We start from the raw sequence: 12986 nt of genomic DNA on the forward strand, positions 1-12986 counted from the left end.
TCATTTATTAATAAAAATCCTTCATATCTATTGTAGTTCTTGCATGCCTTTCCAAACATTAAAATGACTTGTCAACTGCTAAAAATATTGCATCCCTGTAGACAATAAGGAGATAGAGTTCGGAAAAAAAAGTTCAAAGATTTTATGACTTTTACAGTAATGCGCACAAAGCCCCCAGAAAAAAAAAATGTTTATTGTCTTTAAAGGGAAAATAAGGTCATTTCACTCCTGTGGGCAACAACAAACAAAATGGGTACAATGGTGCAAAAGTTAAAGTTCTGCCGTGGACAAACGGTCAGTGGATTAAAATGATTAAACTAGATTTTAAGTCAAATGTAATTTTGTGGATGGGACGTGTAGCGTGTAATATACAGTGTAGCAATACTGCCATCAAGTGGACATGGCAGGTCCTTCAATTAGGCCAAAATTTATTTTATTATGATATGTGGAATAAAAATGACAGCGCTGCTTTTTGTTAAATGTAATCTTGATTTTGAAAGAGGATTTACCCGAATGAAAAAAAAAAGAACATGCTAGATAACAAATGCGTCTTTCCTTTGTATTTTTTTTATTACACTAAATTGATGCACTATGCATGTGCAATTCATACTCGCTGTGACGCACAACTATAATTTCAAAAATTGACTTGACCAATTAGGCCAATTGAATTACTCATGAGTCTCGAAGCCTGCTGATAGCTGAACACACATAAATTAACATTTTACAGCACTGAGGGAGAGGAAAGCTGCTGGAAAGCTTCTTAAGTAATGTGTCCTGTAATGCAGTGGTTCTCAACCCTGTCCTCAAATACCCCCAACAGGCCATGTTTGCAGGTTTTCCTTTATCTTGCACAGGTGCTTTAGCCACTTCAGCCCCGGAGGATTTGGCTGCCAAATGACGAGCCATTTTTTGCGATTCGGCCCTGCTTTAACTGACAATTGCGCAATTGTGCGACATGGCTCCCAAACAAAATTGACGTCCTTTTTTTCCCACAAATAGAGATATATATTTAGCGTATAAGCGTCTACAAAATAGGGGATAGTTATATGGCATTTTTATTATTTTTATTTTTTACTAGTTATGGTGGCGATCTGCAATTTTTATCGTTACTGCGACATTATGGCGGACACATCAGACACTTTTGACACTATTTTGGGAACAATCGCATTTATACAGCGATCAGTGCTATCAAAATGCACTGATTACTGTAAAAAATGTGACTGGCAGTGAAGGGGTTAACCACTAGGGAGCTAGGAAGGGTTTAAGTGTGTCCTAGGGATGTGTTCTAACTGTGTGGGGGTGGGGCTTACTGTGACACGACACTGATCACTGCTCCCAATGACAAGGAGCAAACATCAGTGTCCTGTCACTAGGTAGAATAGGGAGATGCCTTGTTTACACTTGCCTCTTTCCGTTCTGCAACTCTGTGACCCGATCGTGGGACATCGGCGGACATTGAGTCCACGGGTCCTGCGGGCACGTAGTTCGCGGCAGGGGCACATGCGCCCGCAAGGAGCGAAATTCAAAGTAACGTAAATATACGTTACTCTGCGCAGCCGTGCCATTCTGCCGACGTATATGTACAGTAGCCGGTCGGGAACTGGTTAAATCCAAGCCAATGGCTTGGGGTTTTAGACAGCTATTTTATCTAAGAGAAATTCCCAAAACATGGCCTGTTGGGGGTACTTGAGGACATGACTGAGAACCACTGCTGTAATGCAGCATTGTTGCTGTGTTGAGGGAACCATTCATCTATCTCAGAAAAAAAAATATTCTTACTGACACACTCTTGACTGTGTAAAAATGCCCTTTAACTTATCACAGGATGCCTTTAAAGCTGACCTGTGCAAGTAAAAATCCTCCCTTGCAGCTGGGCTGCCCTTGCACTGCAAATGTTAAATGATTGTTTAAATCTAGAGGACTTGGGAAAAGTTTTGTTTACCTGATCCTCCACTCCCGCAGGCTTCTCTGTGTCTCAATCCCTTATGCTTTGGAGGTCGGAAACCCCTGACATCATCAAGAATGATGCACGGCCGAGGGCAAGTCCACCGCTGGAGCACAGAGGAGCACCCTCGTCCAGGTAAGCAGAGGATCAGGTGAGTAAAACTTTTCCTGTTGTTCCCTAAACCAAAATAAACATTTCGGGCCAGATTCATGTAGACTTACGACGAGCGTATCAGTAGATACGTCGTCGTAAGTCCGAATCCCCGCCGTCGTATATTTAAGCGTATTCTCAAACTGAGATACGCTTAAGTATTGCTAAGGTACAAAAACAAAAAAGGGGTAAGCTGCGCTGCATGTGTAGTATTAAATATAAATATGCATTACCAACCATACAATGAAGCCAAGGTTAGTCCTTATAAAGTACCAAATTGGTGCAATAACCGTGCATAAATTGAAAAAGAAAGTGCAAAACAAATTATATATATAAGTGAATCAATAGTCCATAAGATCATGACATCCACAACTGAATTCTTGTAAATATCCCATAGATGTTGCAGGTACACCAATAGAGTGTTGGAAAAGCAATCGCAATCCAGGAAGCAGTGTCAGAAGAAAAGGCACCTCCACCTCTAATAACAAATCTCCTTACCGACTCTCATGGATCTCTATGTTTGAGATCATATGCGCTTGTGGCTCTTTAAGCCGAGCCAGGCTGGTTCTCAGTGCTCCTCTGTAGCCTTTCCTGCCCAAATGATTTCACTTGACTGCAATCTCCAGATCTTACCACATAGATCATACCCAGAAGTGAAACAAAATAGCCGACATAGAGCAGTATTGTCGATAAAAGCAGTTTAATAACATAAAAAAAGAAGTGCATTCACATGTCCATTGAACATAAGTAGCGTTTTGTATATTGTTAAAGCCGGCCGGCTTAGATAATCCATCCGTCCTTCCGTATGGTCGTTGGTGAACAGTGGTGACGTCAGCACGCCGCTCCTCCCTACGCCGTTTCGTCAAAGAGATGACTTCTTCCAGGAGCGGCGTGCTGACCTCACCACTGTTCACCAACGACCAACAAAATCTTTCTGAATCTAGCCCTTCATCTTTGCAGTGCAAGGGAGGATTTTTACTTATGCTGGAGTTTAAAGTACATATAAAGCACATGTGTCAAACACAAGGCCATTTTATGTGGCACTCTCTGTTTTTTTAGCAGTTGGACAGAACTTCTCCTCCAGATCCTGCAGCCGTGGAGAGGCTTGGCTCAACCAACCCCCCCCCCCCCCCCCCATGCTCTGCAGTGGGCAGCAGAGAAGAGGATATAACTCATTTTACAGACACTGCAACTCTCTGTGCAGTCACAGCACCCCCTTGTCTCTGCCTCCCCTGGTCTCGGCATTAAGCAGACTCTTGAAGCTTATTCTAGCCCTCCTCTAGTCCTCCTGCAGACCAGCTTCTTTCCAGAAGCAGCGCAAGGGGTGTGCACTGTGATGTAAATGGAGGGTGGAGGATTCTTGACTTCTGATGGTGGGGGGTTCTTGACATCTGATGTGGTGGTGGTGGGGGGGGGTGCTCTGGACATCTGCTTATAATTATGAGTATAATACAATTCTTTGCCAGTTGACAAAGAGGTTCGCACACCGATAGTATCATCTACAGGAAACATGGTACTTCCATGGTGTTCTGTCTGAACAGTTTCCAATAAAGTTTATTGTGGATGATACCATGGGTCTATGGGAATGTTTGTCCATTCTTCCAGAAGTGCATTTGTGAGGTCAGGCACTGAAGTGGACAAGAAGGCCTGGCTCACAGTCTCCGTTCTAATTCATATCAAAGGTATTTTATCGGGTGTGAGGTCAGGACTCTGTGCAGACCAGCCACGTTCCTCCACCCCAAACTCACTCATCCGTGTCTTTATGGACCTTGCTTTATGCACTAGTCCAAATCATTTGGTGGAGGGCGATTATGGTGTGGGGTTATATTTCAGGAGTTGGCCCCTTAGTTCCAGTGAAGAAAACTCTTAAGACATCAGCATACTAAGAAATTTTGGACCATTTCATGCCTCCAACTTTGTTGGAACAGTTTGGGGAATGGCCCCTTCCTGTTCCAACATGACTGTGCCCAAGTGTACAAAGCAAGGTCCATAAAGACATGGATGAGCAAGTTTGGGGTGGAGGAACTTGACTGGCCTGCACAGAGTCCTGACCTCAACCCGATAAAACACCTTTGGGATGAATTAGAGCGGAGACTGCAAAACCAGGCCTTCTCATCCACATCAGTGCCTGACCTCCCAAATGCGCTTCTGGAAGAATGATAAAATATTCCCATAGACACACTCCTAAACCTTGTGGACGGCCTTTTCCCAGAAAAGTTGAAACTGTTATAGCTGCAAAAGGTGGGCCAACTCAATATTGAACCCTACGGACTAAGACTGGGATGCCATTAAAGTTCATGTGCGTGTAAAGACAGGCGTCCCAATACTTTGGTACTAGAGTGTATATTTTATTGCCACTTGACCTCCAGAAGGTTTACCCTCCTTCATGGCCAGGCCATTTTTTGCGATATGGCACTGCATTCATTTAACTAACAATTGCGCGGTCGTTACGACAACGCAAAATAAAATGTATGTAATTTTTTTCCCACAAATAGAGCTTTCTTTTCTTTTGGTGGTATTTGATCACCTTGCGCTATAAACAAAAAAAGACCAACAGTAATTTTTTACTTTCTGCTATAAAACATATCCAATAAGGACATTTAACCACTTCAGCCCCGGACCATTTTGCTGGTCAATGACCGGGCCACTTTTTGCGAGTCGGCACTGCGTTGCTTTAACTGACAATTGCGCGGTCGTGCGACGTGGCTCCCAAACAAAATTGATGTCCTTTTTTCCCCACAAATAGAGCTTTCTTTTGGTGGTATTTGATCACCTCTGCGGTTTTTATTTTTTGCGCTATAAACAAAAATAGAGCGACAATTTGGAAAAAAATAAATAATATTTTTTACTTTTTGCTATAATAAATATCCCCCAAAAATATATAAATAAATAACAAATTTCCTCAGTTTATGCCGATACGTATTCTTCTACCTATTTTTCAATAAAAAAATTGCAATAAGCGTTTATTGATTGGTTTGCGCAAAAGTTATAGCATCTACAAAATAGGGGATAGTTTTATGGCATTTTTACTGATTACTGTAAAAATGTCACTGACAGGGAACACTAGGGGCGAGAAAGGGGTTAATTATGTTCCCTCATTGTGTTCTAACTGAAGGGGGGTGGACTGACTTGGGGAAATTACTGATTACTGTTCATACATTGTATGAACATGCGATCAGTCTTTTTTCCCCCTGCTCCCGGTTATCGCTCTGTCACGAGCGATCGCGGTTGCCCGGCGGTGATCGCGCCCGCCGGGCACTCGCATCAGCACCAGTGGCGAGCAGGGGGGCCCGCGCGCCCCTAGTGGCCGCAATGCAAAATCAAATTTCTTCATAAATTTAGGCCAATATGTATTCTGCTGCATGTTATTGGTAAAAAAATCCCAATAAACGTATATTGATTGGTTTGCGCAAAAGTTAGAGCATCTACAAACTATGGGATATTTGTATTTATTTATTTATTACTATTAATGGAGGCGATCAGCGACTTATAGCAGGACTGCGATGTTGCAGTGAACAGTCAGACACTAACTGACACTTTTCAGGAACCAGTGACACTAATACAGTGATCAGTGCTAAAAAATATCTACTGTCACTGTACTAATGACACTGGCTAGGAAGCCTAGCTGGTGTTTTTTTACTGTGTGGGAGGTGCTTGTACTAGGCAAAGACTTGGATCATTGTCCCTGCTTTGCAGAGACACAGGATCCATGTCTTCCCTCCTGACAGAATGGCAATCTGCCTTGTTTACGTAGGTAGACTGCCATTCTGCCTGTGTACCGAACGATCGGTGGGTGTTGGCAGGCATCAAGTTCGGGCTACCTGCCCATTGGCCCCTGTTGTGAAGAATCACAGCGTATATTTACATGATTCTGCACACAGTGGCCGCCCTGTAGCAGTAAAACTGCTAAAGGGCAATCGCTAATTGGTTAAAGGGTAAGCTCACCTTTTGCAAGTAAAAAAAAACATTTTTTTTTTTTTAATTAGGAGCCTATAAAACATTGCACCCCTGATCAACAAATCATGGGTGAAATCTCAAGCTCCTGGTGACTGTCAGTGTAACTGTCTGCCCATACCTCTAATGGGCAGGCAGTTACTGAATGACAGGAAGGATCAGTGAACTACCTGGAACACTGATCAGCGCCCTGGTAGTTCATTGAGAACTACAAGCCATCAGCCACAATGGCTGACAGTAGTCATAGTTCTCCCATGCACAGAACTCTGTGAATGAATGATGTGGTTCGGTGGGCGACGCCCCGCATAGCCACATTTGTTTTAAAACTGACAGGTTTTAATTTTTTGCGCTATAAACAAAGACAAAAAAAACTCAATATTTTTTAATCTCTGCTATTAACCACTTCAGACCCGCGCTATTGACAAAAGACGTCAACAGCGCGGCTCTCAAGTGCCAAGTGGCGTCTTTGGACGTCTTTTTAAAAGCATTACCCGCGCGCGCCACTGGGTGGCGCACAGCGGGTAAACACTGTCCCGGCGCATCGCTGAAGAGCCGATGCGTGTACCTGGTGGCCGCGATGTCCGCCGGGTACACGCGATCGGCGGTGACACAGCGGGTGACAGCAGGGACGTGGAGCTCTGTGTGTAAACACAGAGCTCCACGTGCTGTCAGGGAGAGAGGAGACCGATCTGTGTCCCTTGTACATAGGGACACAGCATCGGTCACCTCCCCCAGTCAGCCCCCTCCCCCCACACAGTTAGAACGCACCCAGGGAATACATTTAACCCCTTCCTCACCCCCTAGTGTTAACCCCTTCCCTGCCAGTCACATTTATACAGTAATTAGTGCATTTTTATAGCACTGATCGCTGTATAAATGTGAATGGTCCCAAATTTGTGTCAAAAGTGTCCGATACGTCTGCCGCAATATCGCAGTCCCAATAAAAATCGCAGATCGCCGCCATTACTATAAAAAAAAATCATAATTCTGTTCCCTATTTTGTAGGCGCTATAACTTTTGCGCAAACCAGTCGCTTATTGCGTTTTTTTTTTTTTTTACAAAAATACGTAGAAAAATACGTATCGGTCTTAACTGAGAAAAAAAATAGTTTAAAAAAAAAAAAAAGGGATATTTATTATAGCAACAAGTAAAAAATATATATATATATTTTTTAAATTGTCGCTCTTTTTTTGTTTATAGCGCAAAAAATAAAAACCGCAGAGGTGATCAAATACCACCAAAATAAAGCTCTATTTGTGGGGAAAAAAGGACGTCAATTTTGTTTGGGAGCCACGTCGCATGACCGCGCAAATGTCAGTTAAAGCGACGCAGTGCCGGAAGCTGAAATTTCGCCTGGGCACAAAGGGGGTTTATGTGCCCAGTAAGCAAGTGGTTAAAGGGGAGTTCCAGCCTTTTGGTGTTTATTAAAAGTCCACAGCTACAAAAAGTGTAGCTGCTGATTTTTAATAAACATACAGTCACCTGCTCCACGGTCCAGCGCCGCGCCGCCCGGAGCTCGGCTCCTCCCCCCCTCTCCTGCGCATGTGCGAGTCGCGCTGCGCTCTATGAATGGACAGGCGATCTCCTGGGACCTGTCACGTGTCCCTGGGGATCGCCTAAAGGGAGGGGCCGCCTAAGGCGAGAGTAGAAGTTGGGAAATGGGACAGGAAGTCTACTCCTACCGAAAACCCCCACTCCCCCCCAAAGAAATGACATGCCAAATGTGACATGTAAGGGGGTGAGGAGTGCTTAAAGCGGAAATTCCACTTTTGGGTGAAATTCCGCTTTAAACATTTCCAATAAAAAAATGAAAAAAAAATCTAATTTCTTCATAAATGTAGGCCAATATGTATTCTGCTACATATTTTTGGTAAAAAAAAATCCCAATAAGCATATGTATGCGCAAAAGTTATTGCGTCTACAAACTATGGGATAGATTTATGGCAAAACATTTTTTTTATACTAGTAATGGTGGCAATCAGCAATTTTAGCGGGATTGTGACATTGCGACGGAAAAATTCGGACACTAATTGACACTTTTTGGGCACCAGTGACACCAATACAGTGATCAGTGCTAAAAGGGAAGGGGTTAACACCAGGGGCGATCAAAGGGTTAAACGTGTCCCTGGGAGGTGCTTACTAGCTGTGTAGGGGACGGATACACTGGAAGAAAAGAAACATTGCCCCCTACACCTAGGGTTGCCACCTGTCCGGGATTCACCCGGATAGTTCGGGATTGAATCATGTGTCCGTGTTTCAGTCCGCCTGAAACCCGGACACAATATTTAGACAGGAATGTGTCTCGGAACAGGGCCTGACAGGAGGGTGAAGGGGCAATCTGCATGCTGCATTACTATTCTCTTTGGAGAGTCCCAGGTTACAATCCTATAGTGTATGCTAAAAAAAAAAAATTCTGTGCACTGTTAAAGTGTTCGGGGCTGACTTGAAGAAAAAGTGACGTTTCTTTCCACCTCCTTGTACCGTCCTCTGTGAATTACCAGTCCTCTTCTTCCGGCTGCCCAGGGTGGGGGGTTGTTTGCCGTCCCCCTCCCAAAAGAAAAACCCACCAGCCTCCACTGCAGTATACCATACCTGGCCAATGCCAGCTGGAAATCACTGTAGTAGACACCGCCACTCCACTCAGAACAGGCGCCATTTTCAGAGAATGCATTCTCTGATTGAGCGAAGTGGATAGGCGGGAGGGTGACATCACGCTTTCCACCTCATGTGAATCAGGACTGAAAGTCGCCCTGCAGAATGAATACAGAAGAAGTTACTTCCACAGCTTTATGATGTAGGATATTACCCCCCTGGATATGGACAGAGAGGACAAGGGTCCTTCTCTGTTGCATGCTGGCAGGGGACAGGCTTTTCTTCTGATGTGTGGCTACATTCTAAAGAAAACAACCTGGAAGAACTTGCGCATCTTTTGTTTCAATGCACCTCAAATGTATTTAGCTGAGCTAGTCAGTTTATAGCATAAGGGCTCAGGAGCGCCGCCCCCCCTCTCTCCTGACACCTGTCTATCACCAATAGATAGATTCATGCATTGCATGAATCTATTGTCGCCGCTGCCGTCCTCTATTCAGGTGTCTGGCCCCTTGTCGGGCGCCGGGCATCTGAATTACAGCAGCGTTTATTTTTTTGGACGCTCCTGATTAGAGCCGTGGGCTCTAATACGCGTCCTGATTAGAGCCAAATATGCTTCCAAATTGGTAAACAGCGGGCGCAATGCTGTGCGTTCGCTGTTTACTCAGTGTTGCATTAGGGAAGCGAATAAATCGCTTTCCTAACACTGACCCGCCTCTCAGCCAATCAGGTGCTCAGGTCTGGTTACCTGTCACCTGATTGGCTGAAGCGACAGGCGCTGTGATTGGACGCCTATTAGGCGCCCAATCATAGCTGAGGACGGGAAGAGGACAGGAGAAGACATCGAGGACTCGGAGTGTGGAGGACAGCACCATGACCCGAGACAGGTAAGTGCCAGGCGGGCGGGGGATGCACACTGGCAGCATTTGATGGGGCACAGTAGCGGCAATTGATGGGGCACAATAGCAGCAATTGATGGGGCACACTGGCGGCAATTGATGGGGCACACTGACAGTAGTTGATGGGGCACACTGGCAGTAGTTGATGGGGCACACTGGCAGCAATTGTTGGACCCACTGGCAGCAATTGATGGGCACATTGGCAGCAATTGATGGGGCACACTGGCAGCAATTGATGGGGCACACTGGCGGAAATTGATGGGGCACACTGGCAGTAGTTGATGGGGCACACTGGCAGTAGTTGATGGGGCACACTGGCAGCAATTGATGGACCCACTGGCAGCAATTGATGGGAACACTGGCAGCAATTGATGGGGCATATAGGCAGCAATTGACACTGATAGCAATTGACGGGGCACACTGGCAGCAATTGATGGGGCACACTGGCAGCAATTGATAGATACAGTATCTGCGTTTGATGGCACAGTGGCGGCAATTTATGGGTACAGTGGCTGCACTTGATGGGCACAGTGGCTATGCTTGGTGGGCATAGTGGATGCGTTTGATGGGCACAGTGGCTGCAATTGATGTTTTTTTTTCAGCTTGTTTGCGCCCCCCAAAAAATTTTGAGCACCAGCTGCCACTGGTTTATAGTATAACTAAAGGAATTTTTTTTTCTAGTTTTGGATAGAGTTGAAAAGAGATTAGAACACCTGGTTACACTCTATTTACTCTGTTCATTGTTATCACTGAAAGTGAAGAAAATCCCAGAATTGGGTTGTTCCCAGAACAGTAATAGAGGTGAGATCTTGCAATGGGGAGACTAGTTCTGGTGACAACCAGTGATTCCATCACTTTTGGCGGGATTTCCCCTCACACTCTGATTTGGCTAAAGGACATGAAGTGAAATCTCCCCAATTGGACACAGAAATTTTGCCTCAGGTTCCACCTTATTTACAGCTTGGCTCTCCAAGGGTTATGCCTTGTACACATGATCGGGTTTTTCGGTGGTCAAAAGACCGCCAAACCCCAGGGGAAAACCAAGAATCAGCTCGGTCACTTTTCCCCATGTACACACAGCCGGTTTTCCCGACAGGAAAACTGCCTGAGAGCTTTGGTCGGGAAAACCGGCCGTGTGCATGCTCCACAGCAGTGTTTCTCCATAGGAAAACTGCGGGGAAAAACACATGTTCTAATTTTTTTTCCCCTCAGTTTTTCTGTCGGGAAAACTGCTAGGGAGCACACACGAGCATACACATGACAGTTTTCCCGTCGGGAAAACCAGTCATGTGTACGAGGCATCAGAAACCAATTGGTCTTTCTAAACACGAATATTAATTTTCGGTTTTTCACTTGGATTGTAGAATGTGAGTCTTTGGGCCTACCATGAAGTCTGGGGGAGGATATTTGTCTCCTAGGTTCCTTCCCTCCCTGCCTTGGGAGATCTCTCTTTGGCAGAGCCTCTCACCTAGTACTCGTTGCTCAAATTTGGCTGATCATGAGGAACGGGTTCTGTTTGGCCTGTTGACTAAGGATGAGCTCCGGCGTGTTCGCATAGAACACGTGCAGAGCCCGCCAGGAAGTGTGCACGGCGCTGCGCTAATAACAGCCAGGGAGACATTTCACGATCCCTGCAGCCGAGCATCGGGAAATGTCTCCCTGGCTGTGATTAGCACAGCGCCGTGCTCACTTCCTGGCAGGCTCTGCATGTGTTCTATGCAAACACGCCGGAGCTCATCCTTACTGTTGACTAGCTGGACATAATTGCGCCTTGACCCCATCAGGAGACTTAAACCCCGGGGAGTCAGGGAAGGGTTTTTCCTCTTGGGAAGAGGACCATAGTACACATCCTTTAGTGTACTTTTTTGTGCGTCTTTGGATACAATTTTTTGGTTCACTTCGGTGTTTTTTATTTTTTGTGTGGAAACAAAAATAATTTTAGTTGGACTGAACCTTTAAATAACTCTTGCAACAAAACAAGAGGTAAATTTGTGTAAACAGCAGTGTGTTTGAGAACTCTTTTGAAAAGGCTAGTTCTTCCGTTTGGTAATTGCTACAACCATTTACCCAACACGCACAAAATTAGAAAAAAAAATCACCCATCTCTGACAGCTTAATTATCACAGTATTCATTTAATTTGATGCAAATTATTAGAATGTTCCATTCAGGAAAGCAAATAACATGACAAATGATGTTGTTCAGTAAACAGATTAATGATGGTTATGCTAATCCTGGTGTTAATAAGCCCTTAACAGCCAAAATAATGTTTGCCATAAACAAACGTATTTTTTCTGTATAATTCCTGTATAATCAGTTTTTTCCCATGCTGATAAGCAGTAAATAGTAAGTTGATGTTATGTGATTAAGTGCATGCATCAACAGTTGGCCTTAATAAAATATCACCTTGTGATGGTAACATAGCACAAGGTAGCAGAGTAAGGCTGCATTCACACCTGAGCGTTTTGTCGCCTAAAGCATGGAGCTCCAAAACGCTAGAGGGGAAAAAATACATTATTCTCAATGGAGATGGTTCACATCTCCACTCCAAAACGCCTGACACCGAATGCCCGAAGCTCAAACAAGTTCTGGACCCTTTTTTGTCGCTCGAATTGAGCGTATTTGGGCGTTTTTCTGTTTTTAACATTGGTGACCCTAGACCTGTCCAAAATCGCAGTAAAAAAACGCTGCGAATATCGCGTCAAAATGCGATAAAAAACGCTGCAAAATCGTGGCAAAACGCTACGCTCAGGTGTGAATGCATGAATAGGAATTGGTTAGTAGATTTGGCGCCTGCCTAACAACTATAATGCACTCATGCTGGTGTATAATAAATTGGAATATAAGTAGTATGAATACAAATATAAAAATATAAAAATAGAGTGATAAACATATTAATTGCTATGCAAACATGCAGTGAATGTGTTACTTAAATTTGGCGAATACGTGAAATAATATTTGGGTACGTGACAAATTAATAAATAATTAATAAATAATAAATAGTAGATTTAAATCAGTCCATGACAATTAAAGAAAAGTGCTTCGTGCTGAATCCAGAAAATCCTGGAGATTGCTAGAAAAACGGTGTCCGTGTTCCATGCAGTGACACCTTCTTCTGTGCTCTGATAGCTACCACACTCACCAGATTCAGCCCCCCTCTTGGGGTGGAAAGCGTTCACAGTGTAGGCCCTGTGCTGCACTCTGGCGTTTTCTCGTTCCCTGTGTTCCACTTTCAGTGTCCAACATTAAAACATATGTGGAGAGAAGGGATCCCAATAGTGTGATACCGTTTTATACTTTGTATTTTATTTGGTTTTGAAAAAGGGGTACTCACAATTCAGCTGGTTAAAACAGGCAGTGTTATTTAAAATTTCGGAAGTGTATGGTGACAGCGATGTCCGCCCGACCGGTTTCGTTATAGCGGCCGGCGGAACTAGACAGCTAAGATACG

Source organism: Rana temporaria, chromosome 2, assembly GCF_905171775.1.
Source record: "Rana temporaria chromosome 2, aRanTem1.1, whole genome shotgun sequence".
Classification (NCBI taxonomy): Eukaryota; Metazoa; Chordata; class Amphibia; order Anura; family Ranidae; genus Rana; species Rana temporaria.